Raw genomic sequence first — 27,550 nt, 5'->3', positions numbered from 1 at the left:
AGCACCTAATTTCTTCTTGGCAGTTTTCTTTACAACATCTTTGAAATCTAAGTGTTAAATCTCTACATTTTCCCCCTCATCAGGACTCAACAAAGCTATTTTCATTTTGGATGGGACCTATGTGATTTTCCACAGTTGGTCCATAAAAGACCGTGTGGCTTTGTATGCTGAATTTTTAGGTAGGTGATGAGAGGGCTTCCCCGGTAGATCAGCGGTAAAGAATCCGCCTGCCAATGCAGGAGAGGTAAGAGAAATGAGTTCGACTGCTGGGTCGGGAAAATCCCCTGAAAGAATACATGGCAATCCACTCCAGTATTCTTGCCTGGAGAATCCCATGGACAGAAGAGCCTGGCAGGCTCCAGTCCGTAGGGTCGCAGAGAATCAAACACAACTGAATCGACTGCGCACCAATGCATGCAGGTGATGGGAAGCAGACTGCATTTTGCAAAGATGACCTCAGCTGTATCTCCCATCGCTCACGCTCTTGCTTGGTGTGGTCCTGCCTTTCCCACCATCCCTGTCCCCTGGAATCTGAGCTTTGTCTGACCATTAGAACATGGCAGCGTGACTCTGGGGCTTCTGCCTGGGTTGTCAGCATGCATACTCTTGAGAGCTAGCTCCCTCTGGGAACCCAGCCACCATGCTGGGAGAAGCCATGTGGACATGTTCCCATCAATAGCTCCCGAGGAGTGGAGAGCAGCTCTAAAAAGTCAGCCAGGTGAGTCTTCAGGTGGCTCCAGCCCCAGCCAACATCTCAGTGCCACCACATGAGAGAGACCCCCAAGCAAGAACACTCACAGAAGCATATGTTCATTAAAAAAATGTTTCAGGCTACCAAGTTTTGGGGCGTTTGTTTCACAACAATGGATAGGTGGAACAGCTACTAAAAAAATTTTTTTTAAAAACAGATGATCCCAGAAGCTATGTGAAGAAAAGATTCAATGCACAGGGTGAGGGGACAGAAGGTGACCGGAGTCTCTGACAAGCCTAAAGGAGAGCCGGGAACAGGAGCGAGAGTGTCCAGACCATTTTGCATGCAGTTGGCCCCCCCGGGGTGGGGGTGGGGCCCCACACAAACAGCCCCCTTGTTACATCAGCAGGTGCGGGCTCACTTTTCAGGTTCTCCGCTTCTCATCTTGGCAGCAAGTCGACCTCTTTCAAGGGAAGTGTTACATCATTTACGAGGGACCTCTGTGCCAAAACCCCAAACCGATGACAACAAAACCCAAAGATCACACTAAAATGCCTCTGCAGATTTCTGGCTGAGCTGTACTCATCCCCAACGTACCTTTCCCAGTCTCTCTGGGGAAGCAGGACCTCCCCTCTGGGAAATGCACAAGACCCAAAGTCTCCAGCCACTCAGTCGTGTCCAACTATTTGCGATCCCATGGACTCGTCTGTCACCAGGCTCCTCTGTCCATGGGATTCTCCAGGCAAGAATATTAAAGTGGGTAGCCATTCCCTTCTCCACAGGATCTTCCTGACCCAGGGATCAAAACTGGGTTTCCCACGTTGCAGGCAGATTCTTTACCAGCTGAGCCACCAGGGAATTGCCAAGCTCTCCAGCAAGACCCAGTAAACATATGGCTATGAATCTCCATCCTGAGTGGTGCAGACGCCCAGGGCCTACCCCTAGGGACATCAAATGTAGCGGTCTCTGGTGATGAGGAAGCACTTGATCCTCATTCAGTGGAAACTTCCCCTTCCATCACAACCCACCGGCTGTGCAGACTTCAGCAGATGATGACCCAGTATGGGAACCTGGTACTTCAGCACCAAGTCTGAGTTCCTGGAACGCTTCCGTGCTGCAGCCCACACTTGGAACTGCTCTCTTTCTGCCTTTTGAGAAGCCATTTGTGACAGGAAGAGAAACCACTTTTTTTTTTTTTTACAAAGAAACAAAGTTGGTTATTTATTACTATTATTAAAACCAAACAACCCTCCAAAAATTATTTTGAACTGCTGCCATGGGTCAGTTAAAAAGTCACATGATCTAGAGAACAAGACTTCCCCCAGCAGTGAGCAAACAGAGCAGGTTGCCAGGACACGGAGGGGGAGAAGCAGTTTGCCAAGAGGATAAACAGCAGCATGTCACCCCGGGAACCAGGACAACACGTGAGTCAGGAGTGAGCTGCAAAACGTAAGTGCTGCCTAAGGGTACGCTGGGAGCTACACGCTGGGCGAGGGAGCTCAGACCAGAGACGGACCCCTTGGGGGGAGCATCCTCCCAGAAGATAGGACACAGAGAAGTCACCCATGAGAACGGGGCAAGACCCAGGACCTAAGGCAGGGCAGATAAGGGTCTGGCTTCCCACACAAGTGTGGGGCTGCCAGTGGGTCAAAGAAACCAAATACACAGAGTATCAGGTGGCTGGAGCAGCCTCCTTATAATTAAGGAACTAGCAAACCAGAGCTGGTGAGGACCCAGAAATAAGGAAGATGAGAAAGAGAACAGCAGGTATCTCTGTTAACCTGATGTGTCCCCGGGATACCTCTTTGGAGGGGGAAGGTCTCAGCTCCACCTAGAAGATCATTTCCCAAAGTGGGCTCTCTGAAGCTCATGTTCGGGATTAGCAGATGCAAACTAGGATACAAAGGAAGGATAAAGAACAAGGTCCTACATCTAGCATGGGGAGCTATATTCAATATCCCGTGATAAATCATAATGGAAAATAATTATGAAAGAGAATATATACATATATGTATAATTGAGTCATTCTGCTATACAACAGAAGTTAACACAATATTGTAAATCAATTATTAAAAAAATTTTTTTTTAAAGAGGGTACTCTTTTAAAATTTTTTTCATGGAGAAAGTTTCATGGCAAAGCACATTTAGGGAAAATCGGGTAAACAGAGACAAAACAGGCCTCTATACGGAGAACTCACCAGACCCCGCCCTCTGTCTCCAAGGGGGCATGGAATTCAGCGTTTTAGCAGGTTGGAGGGTGTTATTAACCATAATTATTTTTTTTTCTTGGTTGTGAAATCCAGTTTTCTTGGGAGAGTTTGCTTTGGTCTTCTCTTCCAGTTAATAGTTATATTCTTAAGAGCTGGGACTGAGTCTGCAGACAGCAGTTCCCTTTCCTTTGAACCCAGAGCTGCATTTAGAGGTGTTTCCTAAGGCATGATGCTGCTCACGGGCCTGGGGGAGCTGAGTGCAGAGCTTGATGGAGGTGTTCAGAGATTCAGATCCTTTCGGGGCTCTGGCCTATTAGAAGGGTGGGGGATCCACTTTGTCAGGCCTAGAAGAGGAGGCCACCCGCCACCCTGGGCCTGGGGCTCCCCGCCTCCTCCTGGCTGCTGGTCTGGGCTGTTCCCAGGGGGCAGGCAGATGCACAGTGGTCTTCATCCTGACAGACGTCCGGCACCACCAGAGACTAGCAGGGAATCTGGTGTTTCCCTTTTCTTTCGGATGGTCAGTTGGGTTGGGTATTTTCCGTGGCAACTGAGAACAGGCTGAGGAGGTGTGGAGAGTGGGAGCCGAGGCAGAACACAGGGATATCTGCTTTATGATGACTCCAGGTGAGCTCTGGGGTCCTTGCTGCCACCCTGGACCATGAGCACCACCCCTGAGAAGAGTGTGGTGGTGGGAAGGAGGCCTCAAAGTGAGTCCTGAATGGCCTCCCCCAGCACTTGATTTGCAGGAGCCTAGAGAAAACCATAGGAGAAGGCAATGGCACCCCACTCCAGTACTCTTGCCTGAAAAATCCCATGGACAGAGGAGCCTGGTAGGCTGCAGTCCATGGGGTCGCTAAGAGTCAGACACGACTGAGCGACTTCACTTTCACTTTTCATTTTCATGCGTTGGAGAAGGAAATGGCAACCCACTCCAGTGTTCTTGCTTGGAGAATCTCAGGGACGGGGGAGCCTGGTGGCCTGCTGTCTATTGGGTCGCATAGAGTCAGACACGACTGAAGCGACTTAGCAGCAGCAGCAGCAACAGCAGAGAAAACCATCTTGTTCTGGGAGCCGCCCTTCGGTTTGCATTACTCATTGCCATACCTAATCATTCGGCCTGATTCAGATCCAGTCTGTGACTTAAGGAACCTACAACCCACCGGGATTTACAAGACTTTATAAGTTAATATTTCTATATGACAGAGCTGTGAGTACTGCGTGATGACGTATGCCAAGCAGGTGACGTCCTGCTGGAGCTGAGGGCTGGGGAAGACTTCATCCACTCTGCTCAGCATCACCCCTGGTACCGAACTCAGGGCTGGGCAGAGAGCAAACGTGGAGCCTGATGACTGTTTGCTTGTTTCTTTTAACTTTTTATTTTATATTGGAGTATAGCAGGGCCTCCAATTAACAGGGTTTCCCAGGTGGCTCAGTGGTAAAGAATCCACCTGCCAATGCAGAAGCTCTAAGAGACGTGGGTTTGATCCCTGGGTCAGGAAGGTCCCCTGGAGGAGGAAATGGCAACCCACTCCATTCTTCTTGCCTGGATAATCCCATGGACAGAGGAGCCTGGCAGGGTACAGTCCATGGGGTCACAAAGAGCTGGACATGACTGAAGTGACTGAGCATGCACGCACACAGGCACAGACAATTAACAATGTTATGACAGTCTCAGGTGGGCAGCAAAAGGACTCAGTCATACATATACATGCAACCATTCTCCCCTAAACTCCCGTCCCATCCAAGCTGCCACATAACATTGAGTAGAGTAGGTCCTTGTTAGTTATCTGTTTTAAATATAGCAGTGTGAACATGTCAATCCCAAACTCCCTAACCATCCCTTCCCCCATCCTCCCTATGTGGCAACCATAAATTTATTCTCTAAGTCTGTGAGTCTGTATCTGTTTTGTAAATAAGTTCATTTGTATCATTTCATTTAAAGTGAAAAGGAAAAAGGAAAGAAGAAAATGAGTATTGGAAAAGTGTCATTTAATTACAATCTAAATGATGCTCCAATGGACCAGACAAAACAAACAACACTCTAAATGTTCTTCCCAAATAGTAAGTTCCACCAGGATTGCCCTGTCAGTCCAGTTTTATGGAGAATCAATGCCTTTACAAAGAGAGGGTGTCATGTCAGGAGCAACTCACACATTTTATGAACGGTGACCTTGTCAGGGGACTGGAGATTGGGGCCTCCTGCCCCAGATAGCCACAGTTGCAGGAGACCCTCAGGATATCCCATGGAGGCTCAGAGGGGTCTGTCCCTTGTTTGGTTGCTCCAACCTCAGCAAGCTACTCCCCAGGCCAATCCTATTATTTGATCCTCCAGACTGTGTCACGCAAAACCCTCCAGCTACTACTGGGCTCAAGGTAACTGGGCCATAAGGTACGATCTATTCTCAACTCAGCAAGCAGCTCTCAGGGAAAAGGCTGAAAAAGGGAGCAGAAGGTTCATATATCTTCACAGGGAGACAGAAGTCAAGGAGCTGAGTTGAAGTTCCTCATGCCTCAGCCAAAGAGAAATGCAGATTCCTTCCAAATGCTGAGCTTCTAGATGAGGGAACGAGCTCAAGGTAACGAGAAAGGACCAGTTTGGCCATCTGATGGGTACAGGTTGTAACTGTGCAAACACTACACTGAATTGCATAGATTAAATGTAATTTATAGAAAGTGTGGGATGACCCCCACCACCCTCCACCATGCAGTCTGCTCAGTTCCGGAGTATTCCAGGTGCTGAACAAATATGTCTGACTAGCTTCATGTCTTCCCTCTCAGTTTAGCTAGAAATACTATTTGCCTGTGTGTTTTCATGAGCAGGTTTGGGACCCTCTGTCCTGCTTTGAGAATCAGCTCTGTCTTATCCCAGGAAGTCAGGTCTGTACTGGTGAAGAGTTTGGACTTGAGTGACCTGCAAGAAATTCAAATACACTGTCGTGATGTGGCTCTTAGTGCAGCCATCGATGGATGTGCTGTAGAGACACTGCTCACGGGCCTGTCCGGCTCTGGAGACTGAGTACAAACTGGGGCACCCCCTTCTTGAGGGTTTGCCTCCTCTGGGGCAGCCAGTGGTTATCTGGCCGTCAGCCTAGCCAGGAGGAGTCCTTTTGCAGTGCTCTTGGCCACACCCTCTCCCACGGGGTCTACAAATCTGTCACCTTGGCTCTGAGTCAGGAGGGGACTCACCTCCCAGAGGAAGTCTGGGGAGAGGAGAAAACAAGTAGAGGACCGAGGGGGTCACTTCAGGCCAGGCAAGGAGAGGCTGGCAGGGAAATTCACTGCTGGAGTTACCCAGAAAGAGAGCCACACAGATAAAACTGAAAGATGATAAGTTAGAGAGAAACCAGAGCTGCCGGGAAGGCTAAGTATTCCCTCGGTGGAAGCAGAACTCTCTGGAAGCCTGCCATGTGGGCCGACCTCACCCCGGAGCCCTGAACCAGAGCAAACACAAAGCTTATCGCTGGAGGCTGGGAGGGCTGTAAACACCCAGCAGGGAGCCTGGACACACGGATGACGTTACCTCGCCTAGGAAGGGAGACTTCTGAGGAGCAGGTGTCACTTATCAGGTCTTAGGTCAAACATTAAAGAAAATGAAAACTAATTTACACTTCACATTCACGAACATGATGCTTCCTGAAGCAGGGGCTTCAAACCCCACAGCCGTTTTGTGACATCTCTTCCCAAGAAAACTTGGAACCTGCATTCAGAGGGATCTTGCCTGGAAAATCCCATGGACAGAGGAGCCTGGTGGGCTGCAGTCCATGGGGTCGCTAAGAGTCAGACACGACTGAGCGACTTCACTTTCACTTTTCATTTTCTTGCATTGGAGGAGGAAATGGCAACCCACTCCAGTGTTCTTGCCTGGAGAATCCCAGGGACGGCGGAGCCTTGTGGGCTGCCATCTATAGGGTTGCACAGAGTCGGACACGACTGAAGCGACTTAGCAGCAGCAGCAGTAGCAGAGTGAGCATGCGCAGGGGGCTTCAGAAGCTTTGTCTGCTGGAAACCTAACTTTCTAGCAGGCAAGGGGGTGGGGAGGGGGCATTGTGGGCTGACCCCTGGAACAGCCCCTGTAAGAGGAGCAGGTGAGAAAACCTCCCCCCACTTCCTCATCTGCAGTGGGGGGCACTGAGGGTCTGTGTAACCCCCACCCTGCCCCACTGATAGCCTTGGACTCTGCAGAGCTGAGTGAGGCTGTCAGAACTCCTCCCCTGAGGGTCTTCACTGTTTTGCCACTTGGATCAAAAGCCAGTACTTACTTGCAGTAACAAGGAGACACCTGGGCCAGGCTACTTGGTTGAAAGATACACAACTTGCAGGCAGGTAATGAGGCACAGAGGAAACATGACTACAGGCCTGGAGCAGGGAGCAATCCAACAGGAGTAAACACACCCATGACCCCTAGGCAGGTGCACCAGAGGTCACATGCGACACTCCGGGCCACCTGCTTAGGCCACTTCCAGTCGAGGGACTGACTTCTGGGGGTTCGAGAGCAGCTCAAGAAGAGAGGGTAGCTGGATTCAGGTGTGGCTGGGTGGCCTCGTGGTGACAGTGAACTCTAAAAAGCTGTAGCTGTGTACTCTGAAGCCCAGTACACAGTTTGGAATGGACTTTCCATTTAACAGGCAAGTGAATGGCACAGAAGTAGAATCTGTTTTTCCAGCTACTCTGATCTGTTAGGCGTCTATGAAAGATACACCACTAGCTATGTTTAGAACCACAAAGAATTAAAACTAGAAGAATCAGCTTATAGAGTTTGAATTTTAATCCTCTTCATAGTGATCTACCAATATATTAGCTTGTAAAATGTTGTTTATATCACACATGTATACAGGGTTCTTCCTAAAAATTAACACTATTGAGTGCCAAGAGCACAACATGGTACATTCAGTAAAATTCTGGAATTAATAATATGTTGATCCAATCACCTGATGGGTCACCCTAAATTTATATGCTGACCATTTAAGTGTTTAGATTGCTTCCACTGACCTTCTGGACATGGGAAAACTGTTGGTGCAGTACTTAAAAATATCACACACTATGTTTCATCATTTGCTTTAAGTATTTCGTGGCCCTGGGCAGTCCGTGTGCATTTACTTTCCTCCACTGTTTACTAGGCTTCAGCCTTGTGCTAGGTCCTAACTGGCCCACCTGCTTTAGAAACTGTCAAAGGGATAATCAGTGTATTTGATCATGTACATTCATTCGAAAAGCAGAGGTATATTATAGTTCTCATAGGGCTATCGACACTCCTTGGAATTCACCCAGTCTCCTTGAGGCCAAGTGCTTTTCCCAAGCAGTTGCTTTTAGGCTATAACTTTAGGTGACTGGGAAAATTCCCTAATCAAAGCACAACCTAAAGATTTTTAAAACATGAATTGTTCATAGTCATTAATCAACTTGTAATTGGCCCGTGAAAGGTCAATGCAATTTGCAAACTCCAGGAAGTGGGATTTCTAAAAAAGGGAAAATGAGAAGGCAAGGCTTATAAGTTCATTTGTATACAACAGGAACCCTAAAAGAACTTAAGATTTGGAAAAAAACCCTTCAACACCTAACAGAAGATGGATAGAAAGGGGCTAAAGATGGCTGATTAGAATTGATGGTATAACAGACATGTAGGAAGCAAAATTAATTCTCTTGTGCTTTTATTTTTTTCATATGAGGCCAGTTGTCTTCCCTTAGAGAAGACTGGGGAAATGCTACTAAAGTGTAACTAAAGCTTGAGTTTAGAAAAGACACGATAAAAGACTGCCTAGCTAGACAATAAAAAAAAAAAAAAAAGAAAAGAAAGAAAGAAAAATTCAAATCTACAGGAAAGTTAAATCTCAGTGTGGCAGAAGCAATCTCAAATCACTGCTGGTAACCTTGGACAAATTATAAGGAGTGATACTGGATTGATATTCAAAAGATGACCAAATTGGATCCCTCTCTAAGATCAATTACCTTGTTATTAGTACAGAGCAAACATTGAAAATCAACTATTGATCTCAGGAATTAAAAATAGCAAATAAAAAACAGCATAATCAGCTAGAACTTTCCCACTGTCCCAACTGCATTATAAAATCAGCAAAAATGGGAAATGATATAGACAAAAAAATGTTTTGATTTTAGCAGGGCCTCTGACATAATTTTTCATGATATTTTTGTAGATGAAATGGTGAATCACCATGTGGTGGATTTTGGCAGGCCATAAGACTCTCGAGTTTAGCACTGTCCTAGACAAGATATTTTTCAGTGTATCAGATGAAGGCATATTTACCACATTTTAAAATAACACGGAAAGTAATGGCAGTATTTATGGACAGAATCTAGAATCTACATTATCCCAACCGGCTTAACAATAAAATTCATAAGAGAAATAAATAGAAATCCCCATAGTTAGGTTCAAGGAAATCAAGCTTACAGGATAGCAGTTCATATAGAAAACAGATGATGGTTGTATCTGATCACACATGGCACAAGCACAGTGTAACCTCACTGCCCACACCATGCACGTGGTCCCCATGTGCCAAAGGGGTGCAGTGCTCCTGCTCTCAGCATGAATCTGTGCCCCATGTTGGGCACTTGCCCTTGGTAGGAAAGATGCTGGCAGAGTAGGTGGCAGTCAGGGGAGGACCATGACAATAGGGAGGTTTTGCTTCTGGGCACGAGAACTGTCAGTGTTTGAAAGCTTGTCAAGAGGAATCAGGCCATCTGCCAGGAATGAGTGGGAGGCTTGACCATGGTCTCTTAAATTCCTTCCAACCTTAAGATGCTCTGTTTCTAGAGTTGCAGAGATCAGGGCACTGCACTCCTCACTTAACTGAAAGAAAACATATGACTGAGTACAGTTGAAATGATATGACGCTATTTTTTCTTCATGAATTTTCTGAATCTCTGTTATACTAATGATCTTCCCAGACTGAAACTCAAAATAAATTCCATATTGCCATCAACTTCTCTCAACTCTATCTGGAAACTTATGCATCTGTACCTTAAGATTAATTCTCCAAAATTACAGAGTATTAATAATCTGAGTGGAAATGCATTGTGGGAAGGAAAGAGAGCTCAGCCAAGAGGCAGCTGACCCAACTCTCCCATCCAGCAACAGTGGGAATGCTGATCCTTTAGTACCTTTCCTGAGCCTTAGCATGGTCATTTTGGAAGTTAAACACACACACACATATACATACACAACTGAGATTAACAATGCATAGCTTATAGGGCTGCTGTAAGACTCAAAAGAAGTAAAAAGATGTGACTGTGTTTTACAGAGTCCATACTATCACACAAATATAATGCTACTAATTGGAAATATTTAAGTGATATCACAGCTGGGAACAAAATCCCTGTGTCTATGTCCAAAGATCCCTAATAAGTTCAAGTCAGTCTCTAAGAGGGAATGACAAAAAAAGGGAAAGAATTCTTTTAAGCAGGATTTAGAAACAGCGCATTCAAGTCTTCCAAAATGAAAACTTAAATATCTAGACAGATAAATCTGCATGACATCGTGTATCTGGAACTTTGGGAAGAGAGGGCCTAGTTTTGAATCCTGGCTTTGCCACTTCCTAACTGTGTGAAAAGAGCATAAAGGCAAACAGAGGATTTATACTTTTATGAAAACAAAAATTTATGTTACCCTTCACATTTCTTGCAGTTAGCAAAAACATGTACTAATGTAGGTCTTTCATAAAGGCTAAGTGGCATAAAGTGAACTTTTGGAAAGCAGGGGATATGCTTCACTTCATGTTATTTCAGCTTAGGAGGTTTCATAGGAATGCTGTACTTCCATACAGATGAAAAACCTGTGCTATTATAGTATATGGTTGCTTAAAACCATCACATCTCTTAGACCAGTATCAAGGCTCATATATCACCTTATTAGAGAAATAACAGAAGGAATTATTTATGCAAGTTTTTTTCCCACCCTATTCTGGAAAAGCCATCTTGAACATGGGCTGCTGAGTGAATCCCCCATGAAGACGGCTGACTTCAGAACACTTTGGGACATGAGGATGGTACTAACCAATTGGACTCAGGAAATACTAAAATATTCAGGGTGAAGAGAAGGAAAGCATAACCCTAACTAATATCATTCTGATGTCCTTCTGGTCTCATGGCTGCAGGAATGACTAGATGGTCAAATTCTGTGAAACAACCTCATCCTGGAACAATTATAGGTCCATCTCTTGGACAGCCATGGAGGAAAGACTCTCAGGCTGTTTGAGGCTGTTTCTAACTCAAGTTTACCTGAGTTCAAAGAAGCTTCAAATGTCTCAAGCTAACATTGTGACTTTTATCATTTAAGACCAATATTTATCATGCACAAGAAAAATAACATTTTCTAAAGCACAGACAAAGCATTAAAGCCAAATTAAGTATAGGAAGGGAGTAGAGAAAGATTTGGTCTTGTTTTTGCTTCCATTATTAATAACATAAATGTGAAATATAATCATCTACCTGCCATGAAGACAGGGAACACAGGAAAACTTCAGGCCTGAGATCTAGCTATAACATTATCCCTGTCAATCTGACAGCGATGAACTCAGCAACCGGTAGCTACTAGAATAGTGGCCCCAACCAATTTGGCTGGGGAGTTCTAAAGAACAGCAAGGAGAGATAAGAAAGCCTTCATCCGTGATCAATGCAAAGAAATTGAGGAAAACAATAGAATGGGAAAGACTAGAAATCTCTTCAAGAAAATTAGAGATACCATCTTTACCACGTAAAGATGGGCACAGTAAAAGACAGAAATGGTATGGACATAACAGAAGCAGAAGATATTAAGAAGAGGTGGCAAGAATATACAGAAGAACTATATAAAAAAGATCCTCATGACCAAGATAACCACGATGGTGTGAACACCCACTTGGAGCCAGACATCCTGGAATGCGAAGTCAAGTGGGCCTTAGAAAGCATCCCTACGAACAAAGCTAGTGGAGGTGATGGAATTCCAGTTGAGCTATTTCAAATCCTGAAAGATAATGCTGTGAAAGTGCCACACTTAATATGCCAGCAAATTTGGAAAACTCAGCAGTGGCCATAGGACTGGAAAAGGTCAGTTTCATTCCAATCCCAAAGAAAGGCAATGCCAAAGAATGCTCAAACTACTGCACAATTGCACTCATCTCACATGCTAGCAAAGTAATGCTGAAAATTCTCCAAGCCAGGCTTCAACAGTACGTGAACCATAAATTTCCAGATATTCAAGCTGGATTTAGAAAGGGCAGAGGAACCAGAGATCAAATTGCCAACATCCACTGGATCATTGAAAAAGCAAGAGAGTTCCAGAAAAACATCTGCTGCTGCTGCTGCTGCTAAGTCGCTTCAGTCATGTCCGACTCTGTGTGACCCCATAGACGGCACCCCACGCAGCTCCCCCGTCCATGGGATTTTCCAGGCAAGAGTACTGGAGTGGGTTGCCATTGCTTTCTCCGAGAAAAACATCTACTTCTGCTTTTTAAATATGCCAAAGCCTTTGACTATGTCGATCACAACAAACTGTGAAAAATTCTTCAAGAGATGGGAATACCAGACCACCCGACCTGCCTCCTGAGAAATCTGTATGCAAGTCAAGAAGCAACAGTTAGAACTGGACACGGAACAACAGACTGGTTCCATATCGGGAAAGGAGTATGTCAAGGCTATATATTGTCGCCCTGCTTATTTAACTTATATGCAGAGTACATCATGAGAAATGCCGGGCTGGACGAAGCACAGGCTGGAATCAAGCTTGCCGGGAGAAATAGCAATAACCTCAGATATGCAGATGACACCACCCTTATGGCAGAAAGTGAAGAACTACTAAAGAGCCTCTTGATGAAAGTGAAAGAGGAGAGTGAAAAAGTTGGCTTAAAACTCAACATTCAGAAAACTAAGATCATGGCATCTGGTCTCATCACTTCATGGCAAATAGATGGGGAAACAATGGAAACAGTGAGAGACTTTATTTTTGTGGGCTCCAAAATCACTGCAGATGGAGACTGCAGCTTGCTCCTTGGAAGAAAAGGTATGACCAATCTAGACAGCATATTAAAAAGCAGAGACATTACTTTTCCAACAAAGGTCTGTCTAGTCAAGGCTATGGTTTTTCTAGTAGTTGTGTGTGAATGTGAGAGTTGGACTATAAAGAAAGCTGAGCGCCGAAGAATTGATGTTTTGAACTGTGGTGTTGGAGAAGACTCTTGAGAGTCCCTTGGACTGCAAGGAGATACAACCAGTTCATCCTAAAGGAAATCAGTCCTGAATATTCATTGGAAGGACTGATGCTGAAGCTGAAACTCTAATACTTTGGCCACCTGATGTGAAGAACTGACTCATTGGAAAAGACCCTGATGCTGGGAAGGATTGAAGGCAGGAGGAGAAGGGGACGACAGAGGATGAGATGGTTGGATGGCATCACCAACACAATGGACATGTGTTTGAGTAGGCTCTGGGAGTTGGTGATGGACAGAGAAGCCTGGCGTGCTGCAGTCCATGGGGTCGCAGAGTCAGACAGGACTGAGTGACTGAACTGAACTTTTTTGGCACCAAGGACTGGTTTCATGGAAGGCAATTTTTCCACGGGCTAGGGGGAAAAGAGGGATGGTTTTGGGGTGGTTTTCATAAGGAGCGTGCACCATAGATCTCTCACATGCACAGTTCATGGTAGGGTTTGCACTCCTACGAGAATCTAATGCAGCCACGGATCTGACACAAGGTAGGACTCTGGTGGTAACGTGAGTTATGGAGCAGCTGTAAATACAGATGAAGCTTTGTTTGCTCACCTCCTGCTGTGCAGCCTGATTCCTAACAGGCCACAGACCAGTACCAGTTTGTGGCCTGGTGGTTGGGGACCTCTGTACTAGAACATATCATGTGCTTTTGAATCTATGTTTTTGGGTCTGTCTACAAGTCCATAAACCTTACACGGTGAGGGAGAAGAGAGAGTTCCAACCCTGTTAGGACACCTCATTTTCCTCCTCTCAGCAAATGTTTGTTGAATGGGTGGATGTATTAATTTGTTTAGCCTTGGGTCCTTGGAATTCCAAGCTTCTCTTGTTAGTTTTTGATTCACTGACCAAATTAACAGAAATGTTAGTTAGATGAATTTCATTGCTAGGCCCATGGAATATGATAAAGACATGTGTAAACAAACTAAAGATGACTTTTAGCGTGCTGAATTAACTTTAAAAATGCTGGGTGTCATGTCACTGTGTAACCCACTGGGTAACTGGGTGTCAGGTCACTGGAAGAGTTAATATTAGTGGTTCAGGGCAAAGCAAACAAAACTGAACTTTGCACTAATTCCAGAATTCTAACCTCTCACAGAGGTTAACCTGTGTTAAACAAACATACTTAGAATACAATTTCACATAAGAAAAGCTTTAAAAACTTACAACCTAACTATATTAAGTTTGATTCAATTTACATTTATCTATTTAACTACTCTCTATTAAGTACTATCTATTTAAGTGTCAATTAATTTGTTCAGAGATGTATCCAATAGTTTTTTCTTACAGTAAGTGAATTACAAATATGTAATCTGGTATATTTATGGGTATAAATAAATATGTGATCTTCCTAGTTAGGACATAAAATAAAATTAAGTTTTAGGCAATTAAATTAAAATATGATTTATTTAAGACAGAACTATAATACAATATAAAATACAATAACTTCCAACAGAAATATAACACAAGTCGCAAATGCAAACCCCATGTGCAATTTTGTGAGTAGCTACAAAAAGAAACAGGTAAAAGTAACTTTAATAATATATTTTATTTATCCCAACATATATCCCAAATATTAGTTTCAACATGTGATCAAGAATTAAAAACTATTATGATTTATTTTACCCTTTTTGGGTTCTCGAGCCCCAGTGCGTGTTTGATACCCACAGCACACCTCCACTGGGACTGCCACGGTCTGAGTACTCTATGGGCACAAGTGGCTCATGGCTGTTGTGTCATACAGCACAGCTTCAGGCTAATTTCATAGCCATATCATAAAATAGGGCTATAGCGTGATTATTTTATTTATAGAAGGAAGGTGGAAAGGATACTTGTGAAGTCCCTGGGAGGTGAATCACTGCTAATTTAGTACATTAATCATTAGAAGATAAAAGATACTACCACTGACAATACGAACATTGTTAGTATATAGTTAGTAATACTAACAATACTATCACTGTTCTATTATTCGAACAATAATAGAAATGAAAATTCTCCTGGAAATCCAGACTATGTATTCTTGATATTCTTCTTAAAATTATATGAATACATTTCAATTCTTCATTTATGTGCCCTAAAATAGTCTTCTTTGTAAGTATACTCTGCTGTTTGGAGTATGGGAGTCAACTGGACAATCTATATGCTTTAACCAACTTTTTTGCATTTAAAGGCATTTCCTAAGTCTCTGTATAGCTTTCTCTAGCAAATTCCTGCTACCACAAACCACTGGTTGGTATAGACCATCTTATGGTTCAAAAATGGCAAACATCAAGATGTCTATGTAGCATACTACATGAGGCTACAAAAACACATCCAGCCCCAGTGAGAAACACAAAGATTATGACTCAGCTAACTTCAAAAGTTTGACCCTATTTCGTAAATTGATTTTGCATACGATCTTGTTTATTTCAGTCATCCCCTCCTTCTACCCAAAGACTAAAGTGGAGAAAGAAGAGCAGTGATGGACACGGAAAAGTGGTAGATGAACCACAAGTTTCCAAGGAGGCCAAAGCATGTCTATGGTGGAAGGGGTGGGCAGGCCAGTGGGGGAGGTGCTGTGAGAAGTGTGTGTGCTCAGTCACTCAGATGTACAACTCTGTGACCCCATGGACTATAGCCTGCCAGGCTCCTCTGTCATGGGATTATCCAGGCAAGAATACTAAGGTTGGTTGCATTGTACTACTCCAGGGGATCTTCTCAACCCAGGGATCAAACCCGCATCTCTTGTATCTCTCCCATTGGCAGGAGAATTCTCTAATACTGTGACACCTGGGAAGCTGCCTGGAAATGGATATACTGGTAGAATCTCTGGTGATACTGTGGAGCCGAGAAAAGGATACCAGAAACAAGGAGGTCAAGGAAGTAGGAAGCAGGTAAGGTTTCTGTCATCCACAGGGAGGTTAAAGCCGCTGACAGGATGGTGGGGAAGGGTGGAAGGGATGTCTGCAAGCCCAGATTCTCACTGCTCACTGACATCTGCCCTCTTCATGCACGTTTCTTAAACACAGGGCTGATTTATTTCTTCTCTTGTGAGAGATCATGGTACTGATATCCATTATTTCCCTTGCTTAGGAAACTCACAAGAATTAACATGCCTATCACGTGGAGGCACTAAATACTTAGTGCTCCCATCAGATGGTAAGTTTATGTTGAGAAAAACTGGGGTCTCTGCCTGAATTCCAGGTAATTGTTACTTTCATTCATTCATTCATTCATTCACTCATCAAACAATTCTTGAGCACTGTGTCGGGCACAGTATGGTGGGGTTTTTTCCTCCCTCAGTTCAGTTCAGTCGCTCAGTCATGTCCGACTCTTTGCGACCCCATGAATCGCAGCACGCCAGGCCTCCCTGTCCATCACCATCTCACGGAGTTCACTCAAACTCACGTCCATCGAGTCGGTGATGCCATCCAGCCATCTCATCCTCTGTCGTCCCCTTCTCCTCCTGCCCCCAACCCCTCCCAACATCAGAGTCTTTTCCAATGAGTCAACTCTTCACATGAGGTGGTCAAAGTACTGGAGTTTCAGCTTTAGCATCATTCCTTCCAAAGAAATCCCAGGGCTGATCTTCTTCAGAATGGACCGGCTGGATCTCCTTGCAGTCCAAAGGACTCTCAAGAGTCTTCTCCAACACCACAGTTCAAAAGCTAGTGCCCTTATAAGAAAAGACACAGTGACAAGGCAGCCATCTGCAAGCCATGATGAAAATTCTCACCAGAATCCAACCATGTTGTACCTTAACCTGGGACTTTCAGCCTTCAGAACTGTGAGAAAATGCATTTCTGCTGTTTAAGCCACCCAGTCAATGGAATTTCGTTTTGGCTTCCTGGGTTGATGTATATACACCTCCAACTTTGCTTTAAATTATTTGGTACAATCAGAAAAGCTGACAAGATTGTAGCAATTCTTCCAGTTTTACTTTATGTGCACTTCATTCAGATCTCACTGGATACTCCAGCTCATCAAGGAAGGGACTGGAGGAGAAGAACACACTGGTATGGGGCCACATTCCAGCAGAACACAAAATTCATTTTCTTTTAAAACATAAAGTTGATTGTTTTAAGTAGTATAGCTGTGAATTCTTTCTAAATCTGCTTTCTTCTGGAAATTGAGTTATTTTTTTGTAGAGCACTGACCTCTGTATGTGAGGCTCTGTTCAAAATTTCAGTTAAACTTTCTTATTACATTAAGCTGAAGAATTTCAAATTAAAGAAAATGAGATGGAATAAATGTTTAAAAATATGCATGACCTCCAGGCACATCATCTACTCCAAGTGAAGGGCACAGATGATTGCTGGTTTGTTCCCTCACCATGACCCTCTCCCACTGGGGGAAGTTTCTCCAAGTTTCCAAACTGGTTTTAGTCAGGCACGTTTTAAGGCTGCCCCTGTTTGTCAGCTGATCATGTGAGCACAATGTTCTCAACACACAACAGTTTACCTTCCACATGGCCAAGAGGGAATTGGGGTAGTTAGGGAAAAGAATCAAATTCTAATTTACATCCCAACCTAGCCACAAATACAGAACATGTGGATCTCAAAATTGAAATGGTCTTAAACACCTTTGAAAACACAGGCCCTAGAGTCAGCTTTATTACTGATAATGATAACTATACAATTTTAAATCCATTTTGATTACAGAATATTATTATAAGTAAAATTAACTACATTTTAAAAAGAGTCACAGCTTGGTTCCATCATCACCATTTGTGCTTAGGCAAAGCTGAGTCTATCTGCCTACGGACAGAAAAGCTTTCATGACGGATTAAGGTAACTCCCACCAGCCACTGCTATTCCCTGCTCCTCCTCATGGAAGGAAAAATGAAAACAAAGGCACAGAAACTATGCAATTTAAAGATTATAGTTGGTGTCGAGGAAGCTATGCTTCTGGAGGCTGGTCTGAACTGCTGAGAGAAACAGCCTGCATCATAGTTTTAGACAATGAGTTTGAAACTGGTTGAGGAGGCTGAGCGAATGGTGAGAACCCCTCAGGAGTCATCATGTTTTTATCTGACTGGGGCACGCAGCCCCTCTGCACTGACTTTGTCAGTATAGCATTCCACAGAGGTCAGTGTCATCTCCGTTTTACAGCAGAATCAACACCAAGTTGTATAAAGGCCACATACTGAGATTACGATGTTATTTTGTATTACCCGCTCTGATACACTGTCTGAACAGTATTCAGGATTGCTTCTCCATAAAACTTTCAAAATCCTCTTTGTAAGTTGAACCTCACAGTCCTACCTGAGAGAGCCATACCTGTTCTACCCTTATGGGACATTCTGATCACTACTGGGACACCATGGAGGCTAGGGCCAAAGGGATCTTAGAACAGGCGGTAAAGTAGTGCAAAGCAAGAGCAGGTATCAACATGCAATAAACCAAACTTAGAGCAAAAATTTCCTCCAAAGATAAAGGGATAGAGGACAGAATTCATTTCTATGTAATCTGCTATGAGAGTGAAACTTTTAAACCAAAAAATAGCACATGTAGTAGAAAAAGTCAAATTATACTTGTGCACATGCATGCCAAGTCACTTCAGTTGTGTCCAACTCTTTGCGACCTATGAACTATAGCCCACCAGGCTCTTCTGTCCACAGGATTCTCCAGGCAAGAATACTGGAGTGGGTTGCCGTTTCCTCCTCCAGGGAATCTTCCTGACCCAGGGATTGAACCTGGGTCTTCCACATTACAGGCAGATTCTTTACTGATTGAGTCACCAGGAAAGCCCCTTAGGATAAAATATTTGAGATTTCTTCTGCACTGAACAGCACCTTACCCCTCATGTTAGTTCCTCCTGCCACCTCTACAAAGTCCCTCTACCACATAGTCACAGGTCCAGGGATTAGGAGAAGGACATCATTGGAGGCCATTACCCAAGTCTGCAACACCCACAAAATGAGCTAAACATAACTACAGATCTTTATTTTTTAAATTAAGAACTGAAAGGAATTATATGGAAGAAGAAGCAGACTGACTGGGCAGCTCTGGCTATAGCCTGGAGGTTCTCTCACCAGAATTAAAGCTGTTCTCCAACTGCCCCCTCAATCACTATTTACATGCTATGACTACTGTCTTTGAATAGATTGGACCTTATTATTGGCTAATTTCCTATTTATCTGCCATAATGTCCAGTTCAAGTGAAAAAAAAAAAACCTCTGCATATGCAAATGAGTTCATACCTAGGCCTCTGGATACACAGCACATATTCATGTGTTATACAGTATAACAGTGCTTCAGAAAACCAGGGACAAATGTGACTGCTTTCTGCTAGTATATGTTTAACAAATGTGTGTTGGAAAGACAGATTGGTAGATGGATGGATGTGTGTGTCGATGGGTGGATGGATGGATGAGTGGGTGGATGCATGGGTGGATGGATGGATGGATGAGTGGGTGAACAGATGGATATGCGGTGGATGGACAGATGAATGGGTAGATGAGTAGGTGGATAGATGGGTGGATGGATGGATGAGTGGGTGGATGCATGGGTGAGTGGATGGATGGAGGCATGGGTGAATGGATGGATATGTGGTAGATGGATAGATGAAAGGGTAGATGAGTGGGTGGGTGGATGGATGGATGGATGACTGGCTGGCTAGTTGGGTGGCTGACTGGCTGGCTGAACGGGTAAGTATGTGAATGGATATGTGAATGGATGGATGGGTGAATGGATAGGACAGAACACATCCAGGAGCCTTTGGAATAAAAGCAAGGCCATCAGTTTCTTTCTGCCCATCAGTTATCTGATTTGCCTTAAAAAAAAAAAATCACTCTGCAAACAAATAGAAGACAATGTAATATGGCCCTGACCTTTAAATAGAAGAGTTCAATCCTTTCTGCTCTTGTCCTGCCTAAACTTCCCACCTCTCAAATAATGCCAAATTCTTGAAATTCACCAATAGATGGGCCTCTGTTATTCACCGCAGACCACAGATGCTCTAGGGTGGAATTGAAGCTGGCAGGTAGATGTCTACACTTTCAAAAGTAGAGCACCTAGGATGGGAAGGTATCAGAAGAAGCCTCATGAATTAGGGCAATGATGATTTACAACTTCATCATCACCCTTCCAGCACAGAGACTTTCCTGCATGTATGCTAAGTCGCTTCAGTCATATCTGACTCTTTGCAACCCTATGGACTGTAGCTCACCAGGCTCCTCTGTCCAGGGGATTCTCTAGGCAAGAATCCTGGAATGGGTTGCCATGCCCTCCTCCAGGAGACCTTCCTGACCCAGGGATCAAACCCACGTCTCCTGCATTGCAGGCAGATTCTTTACCCACTGAGCCACCTGGGAAGCCCAGAGATCTTCCTAGGAGATCCCAAACCTAAAGGTAAGCTATTTTGGCTTGACCTGCATGGCCTTAGCCATTGTGACAAGCTGGGAAGGCTGCACGATGTTAAATGGCTAGTGGAAATGTTCTCAACCTCTTCCTCCATGAAAGTAAGGCACATTCAGTTTAAAAGGGAAGTCTACAATTATAATCATTCTGTGCTTCAAGCAAATATCATGTCATGGAAGGCCAAGAAAATGGATTCTCTGATTTTTTCAGTTGAAGGTCCTTAAAAGACTTCCCTGCATGCTGCACTGTAGAAGTGCACTTGAGGGTGTGTGTTGGGGGGTGTGTGTGTGTGTGTGTGCGTGTGTGTGTTGTGTGCAGATGCAGTGTCACTTCTGCACTGGATGACTTATACCTTGGTTGATGGCCTACAATAATTTAATTTTGATTGTAATCCTATGTATGCCCTTTGCTACCACATCCCAGAGCATTTATTAAGGGCCTCTTAAGGGAGATGTTAAGGCTGTCTCTGGTAAGCTGGCATGCATGACATGAATGGGTTCAAAGGTTCAATGGCAGTGAAGATGAAGCCCAGATACAGTGAAGAAAGAGTTATAAGAGGGCAGAGCTGGGACTTCCAGATGGCTTCAAATCCCAAGATAAGATGAAAATTCCCAAACTAGTGCTATCAGACAGTAAAAGATAAACATGGCCCAAAAGATGAATGAAAGGAAGATAAGACACATAGGTTTAGAAATCTGTGACCATGTCCACAGAGAGCTGCTAGAGAGCAAGAACATGACCACTTGGCTCAGCAATGTGACAAGTTTTGTTTGTTTGTTAAGATAACCACCAACGTTAGCAAAAGTACAAGCAAACGGCACACTTTCAGAGGGGGGGAGTGATAATGGCATACACAGCCCTTTGGGAAAATGAATTTAGCAGTAAGTAACAAGAACCTTTAAACGGTTTAAAAGTTTTGGCTCAGGGATTCTACTTCTAGGAATCTATCTAAGGAAATAATCAGAAAAGCAAGGATTTATTTACAAGGATATTTGAACTTATCCTGGAAAAAACAGAATGGAATTAACCAGAGTGAAATGGCTGAGACAATTACGACAAATCCACACAGTAAAATCTGATGCTGGCTTTGAAACAATTCAGAGAATATTATGCAAAATTATCATAATGTCAGATAAAAAAGCAAGATATACAACTGTGTGTGTGTGTGTGTATACATATACATGATCCTAATTTCATACTGAAAATAACATAGAAGTGCAAGATTGGAGGCTAATACAGCAAAATGTTACATATTTACTTATTTTTTATAATTATTACTTTTTACCATACTTTTTATTGTAGTATAATATCTTTACAATGCTGTGTTAGTTTCTGCTGTACAACAACATGAATCAACCATAATATCCCCTCCCTTTTGAGCCTGTCCCTCACCTGCCCCCATCCCACCTCTCCAGGCTATCACAGAGCACCAAGCTGAGCTATACAGCAGTTTCCCACTAGCTACCTATTTTCCACGTGGTAGTGTGTATATGTCAAAGCTACTCTCTCAACTCATAAAATGGTAACATGTAATGAGATCTTTGGAGGAATCGGATTATGATTATACGGTATTTCTATTTTCTTCTTCAAAGTTTCTCAGTTTTTTCAAACTTTTTGTGCCTGAATGTGTGTGGTACATTTAAAGTCAGACTTGCATCACAGAGCAGAGCACTGTAGGAATGAAGCAGAAGCAATAGAAGTTTTCTGTGGTCTGTGGGTAGCATCTCCCCCACTCCCTGTGAGGCCCTCTGGATTCATGTTACAAGTGGATTCTTTCCCTAATTCCAACATGAAGGAGGAAGAGGGAAGAGGAGGAGGTGGGGAGGGGAAGAGGGAAGGAAAAGAGGATAAGATGGAAACTCTTCAGAGCAAAATTTTTCAACCTTGGCACACAATGGAATTACCTGGGCACTTTTAAAACATCCTCATGTCTGGGTTCTACCCTAGACTCCCAGAAAAATCACAGCCTCTGGGATGAGGGCCCTGGTGCAGGTATTTCAAAACATGCCTCAGAATTCTCAGGTCTAGCAAGGTCTGAGACCCCATATATATAGAGGAGTGTTCTCAAATGTTAGTGTACATTCAAATCACCCAGAAGTCTGGTTAAAATGCAGATTGCTGGGCTTCATCTCCAGAGTTTCTAACTGACAAGTCTGGGGTGGGGGCGCTGAGAATCTTCATTTCTGACAGGTTCCCAGGGGATGATGCTATAAAGTTAAGGACCACACTTCCAGAACCACAGATAATAGAGCAAGAATTTCTTGTATTTGCCCCAGGGACCTTGAGTCCCATCCACAGCAGGTTCTCAAATTTTAATGACAAACCAGATTATTATTTCTTGCCTAAAACACTAACTGGCAGGGTTTCCCTCCCCCCCCCCACCCCCCGCAAAGAAGGTAAAGTTCTGGAAAATCAAGACAAAGAAAGGAAATGCCCACTGACTAAGCAGCTGCAGGGAACTGGGCATGGACTGGACCCTTCACATCCTCTAGAACTCATTCCATCCTCCTGGAGGGAGGCATGGCCATCTCTATCAGGAAAGTGTGAAACTGTTAGTCACTCAGTTGCATCCAACTCTTTGTGACCCCACAGACTGTAGCCCACCAGGCTCCTCTGTCCATGGGATTCTCCAGGAAAGAATACTGGAGTGGGTAGCCTTTCCCTTCTCCAGGGGATCTTCCCAACCCAGGGATCGAACCCAGGTCTCCAGCATTGCAGGTGGATTCTTTACCAGTTGAGCCACAAGGGAAGCCCAAGAATGCTGGAGTGGGTAGCCTACCCCTTCTGCAGCGCATCTTCCCGACTCAGGAATCAAACTGGGGTCTCCTGTATTGCAGGCAGATTCTTTACCAACTGAGCTATCAGGAAAGCCCAAACCTGGGTCTCCCATACTTTGGGCTGATTCTTTACCATCTGAGCCACTGGGGAAGCTGGTGGAAGTTTCCCTGGTAGCTCAGCCAGTAAAGAATCTTTATCATAGGAAAATGAAAACTGAGATCCCAGGGAACAGGGTCATTTGCCAGGGACAGGCAGCTAGTGAGGGATGGGGCCGAGAGGCCATCAGGGTTGTCAGATGCCCAAGTCCTGGCTTCTCTCCCCCTGAGAAGAGACACATTTTACTATGATAAAACCTCTCCTGTAAACAAATATCATGCTGCCTGAAAAGACATGACCTACATAACACGAGGAAAGTGCAGGAGCAAACATATGAGTTTATCACACTGTTTTTTTTTTTTTTTTTTTTTTTTACAGTTATTAGTACAATGAAGAAGCAATGCATTCAGTGTAAGAAAACATCTTCTCAGCCTGCCTTTAGCACAAATTCAAACATACTTTCAATGTGTACATCTGTGAAGAATGAGCCCATCAAAATCCACTGAAGTTTGGAGGACGCTGGACACTGATGTTAAAGAGGATTACACTAAAGCAGACATCCTGAGTCGTCAGTAAAAGCAAAGCAGGAAACTACAGAAAGCATTTGTAAAAATGTGAGATTTGTCTACTTTGATTTCAGGACTTAACTGTATTCACAGCCTCCCCCTGCAAGGCATAGCCGGGTTTACCCACATCTTCGGTCCTGCCCTAGATTCCACTTGCTGGGGAGCTCCTTATTTCCTGTGAGTGTGAGGACTGCTGTGTTCCAATTGTTTGGAATGATTAGACTGAAGAAAACTCTTATTTTCCCACCTCTTGGGCACTTTCTCTTCTAAAGTGAAAACTTTGTGTTTGCTGTTATGCAAATTAAAAAAAGGTTGGAAGGCAGCCCATTATGGGCTACACAGAAGTTATCTGAGGTATTTTCTAAAAACAAAGCAGAATATTCTAGAAAAAACACAGAATGACCCACTCAGCCCTATACTATCTGAGAAAATATACTTAGCTATCAATGTTCAAATAATATAGATGCCACTCCTCAAACTGCTTCTTTGAAACCCCCATGAAACCCGACATCCCAGGTACCTCCAGATCCAAGCTTTCATTTTACAAAAGAATGATCTCAGGACCCAAATGCTGCTAAGATTCACAGGCTCTATTGTGCTATAGAATGCACCCAATGCTGATTCAAAACAACCATCTCATCTGGTACTAAGACAGTCCATTTTTCTCTTCTTGCTGTGGTTACAGTTAATCTCTTTGCCCGGCTCCAAACACATGTGCAAACATCTCCAGCAAGCTGATGATGGCATCAGAGAAAATGCTATATATCTACCAGTCTTGCCTTCTGCCTTTAAGCTTGGATTACTGCTGGCAGCTTTCTCCTCAAATCTGCATTCCACACCAATCCTAATTAATCATATTACTAAATAATAATTAATTGGATAAAACTATAATGCCAGCTCTGGCTTCTCTTGGAGGAATGCCTAAACAATCCAGCACAACCTCAAACCTCTTGTGGTACATAATGTGGCTTGGAATCATCGATCTGAAACGTTTGGTTCTAATTCAAATACTACCTGGGTCTGAAAATGACTGTAAGAGGCAGGGCCAGTTGTCTATCCCAATATTTGATCTACCTTTATCTTGAGTCCTGTGCTGTGTGCTGTCTGTGCTAAGTCGCTTCAGTCATGTCCAACTCTTTGAGACCCTATGGACCATCGCCCTCCACGCTCCTCCGTCCATGGGATTCTCCCGGCAAGAATACTACAATGGGTTGCCAAGTCCTTCTCTAGGGGACCTTCCTGAACCAGGTATCAAACCCAAGTGTCTTACATCTTATGCATTGGCAGGTGAGTTCTTTATCACCTTGAGTCCTAGAATTATCAACTTTCAGCTGAGAGTCAGGTGACTTGCTATAAAGACTACATTTCCCAGCCTTTCTGTGGCAATATAACTACCTAGCTATAGCCATGTAACTTCATCTTGGTGAAAGTGATTTGAGCAGAAGTACTGGGTGAAACATTCAAGGGATGTCTTTCATGAAAAAGCACATGCCCTCCTTTCTTCTTGCAGATGGAATGAAGATGTGATGGCTGAAGCACGTGCAGCCACATTGGACCATGAGGTGAAAATCACATACTTAGGATGGCAGGGTGACATCACAAAAGATGGCAAAGTCCTTGATACTATAGAGGTGCCACAGCAGCATGGGCGCCTACACAAGGTAGAAACAAATTCCTATTTTCTTTCAGCCATTATTATCTTGGGTTTTCTGTCACAAGTGGCCAAAACTAATCCTAACAAACATGCAGTAATGAAAATATCTTCAAACCTCCAAATGATCAAGGGTCAGCTTGGGATAGAGTCATAGAGATCAGGGGCAGGAAGTGAATCCTGTAGGACCATTTCATAAGCTTGCTGAGTTCCTGGATACTTATGGAGACTGGGGCTGAGTATAAGTGACTAGAGAATGTCCTGAGGCCATAGGACATTGACATAATGTGCTGGCTGGAGTTGGGAGCACTTCCAGAGCCTAGGTCTTCCTGGTCAGGGATGGACAGCAACAAGGCACCATGCCAGGGAAGCCCTTGCTGCGCTGCCCACCTCTGCAAATATATGCCAAGCCTCCTCCAGAACCACTTATCCTCACCACCCCAGCCCCAGCCCTCCCCACTTCCTCCTCATATCACCTCCAGATGTTATGTTAATACATGGCTGTGTGCAGGGACACAACTCAAGGGTCACCAGCTCTTTAGGGAGTACTGTTTCCATCCTATAGAGACAGAGCCTTAGCTGTGGTGCCACCTAGGAGAAATGTGTAGCACACAGTGAGACATGCAGGGAGGAAGACCAGCTCAGATCATGTGGAAGGAAGTGAGGCCCATTCCTCCTGGCAGACAGGGTGGTTTGCCAGCTATGCAGATTTGGCAAGAAAGAAAGATATAAACCTGGGTTCACCTTTCAGCATCTGATTCCAGTCAACAGTAAGTCACAGGTAGTGTAAGGAAGGAGGTGTTCTGGGCCCCAGGAGGCTGCATTCCTGTGTGTGATCTGGTATAGATCACAGCTGCTCTCAGAGGGGTCACAGTTGGCTTACTGTATAAAAGCAAGGCTGGGGGCTTCCTTGGTGGTCCAGTGGTTAAGAATCCACCTTGCAATGCAAGCGACATTGGTTTGATCCCTGGTATGGGAAGATCCCACATGTTGCAGAGTGACCAAGCTGGTGCACCACAACTACTGAGCCCACGTGCCCTAGGGCCTGTGCTCCCCAACAAGAGAAGCCACTGCAATGATAGGTCCATGTACTGCAATGAAGAGTGACCCCTGCTCACCGCAACTAGAGAAAGCCTATTGCAGAAACAGAGACCCAACACAGCCAAATAAATAAATAAGTAAATCTTTTTAAAGAATTAAAAAATAAAAGCAAGTCTGGCGTCTTAAGCAGCAGCATCTCAAAGGTGGAAGTTCAGTTAGTCCAGTTCAGTCGCCCAGTCATGTCGGACTCTTTGCAACCTCATGGACTGCAGCACGCCAGGCTTCTCTGTCCATCGCCAACTCCTGGAGTTTACTCAAACTCACGTCCATTGAGTCAGTGAGGCCATCCAGTCATCTCATCCTCTGTCGTCCCCTTCTTCTCCCACCTTCAATCTTTTCCAGTACCAAGGTCTTTTCAAATGAGTCAGTTCTTCACATCAGGTGGCCAAAGTATTGGAGTTTCAGCTTCAGCATCAGTCCTTCCAATGAATATTCAGGACTGATTTCCTTTAGGATTGACTGGTTTGATCTCCTTGCAGTCCAAGGGACTCTCAAGAGTCTTCTCCAATACCACAGTTCAAAAGCATCAATTCTTCAGCACTCAGCTTTCTTTATAGTCCAACTCTCACATCCATACATGGCTACTGGAAAAACCATAGCTTTGACTAGATGGACCTTTGTTGGCAAAGTAATGTTTCTGCTTCTTAATATGCTGTCTAGGTTGGTCATAACTTCCCTTCCAAGGAGCAAGTGTCTTTTAATTTCATGGCTGCAGTCACCATCTGCAGTGATTTTCTGAATGTTGAGCTTTAAGTTTTCTGAATGTTGAGCTTTAAGCCAACTTTTTCACTCTCCTCTTTCACTTTCATCAAGAGGCTCTTTAGTTCTTCTTTGCTTTCTGCCATAATGGTGGTGTCATCTGCATATATGAGGTTACTGATATTTCTCCCAGCAATCTTGATCCCAGCCTGTGCTTCATCCAGT

General features: G+C 44.1%; 1 protein-coding gene and 1 long non-coding RNA gene across 5 annotated transcripts in view; one reads left to right on the top strand and one right to left on the bottom strand.

Annotated features, from left to right (window-relative positions):
- Nucleotides 1-27,550, bottom strand: part of DAPK1 (death associated protein kinase 1) — a 209,989-nt gene that overhangs the window by 106,226 nt on the left and 76,213 nt on the right. The window lies entirely within an intron of this gene.
- LOC101906531 (uncharacterized) lies at nt 887-26,044 on the top strand. The gene is made up of 3 exons (XR_003036092.2): nt 887-2,140; nt 15,840-15,967; nt 23,687-26,044. It is a non-coding gene; the product is annotated as an uncharacterized lncRNA (long non-coding RNA).

This window comes from Bos taurus, chromosome 8, assembly GCF_002263795.3.
Source record: "Bos taurus isolate L1 Dominette 01449 registration number 42190680 breed Hereford chromosome 8, ARS-UCD2.0, whole genome shotgun sequence".
Lineage (NCBI taxonomy): Eukaryota > Metazoa > Chordata > Mammalia > Artiodactyla > Bovidae > Bos > Bos taurus.
Note: the sequence above shows the minus strand (reverse complement) of the source record. Positions and strands in the feature narration are given on the sequence as shown.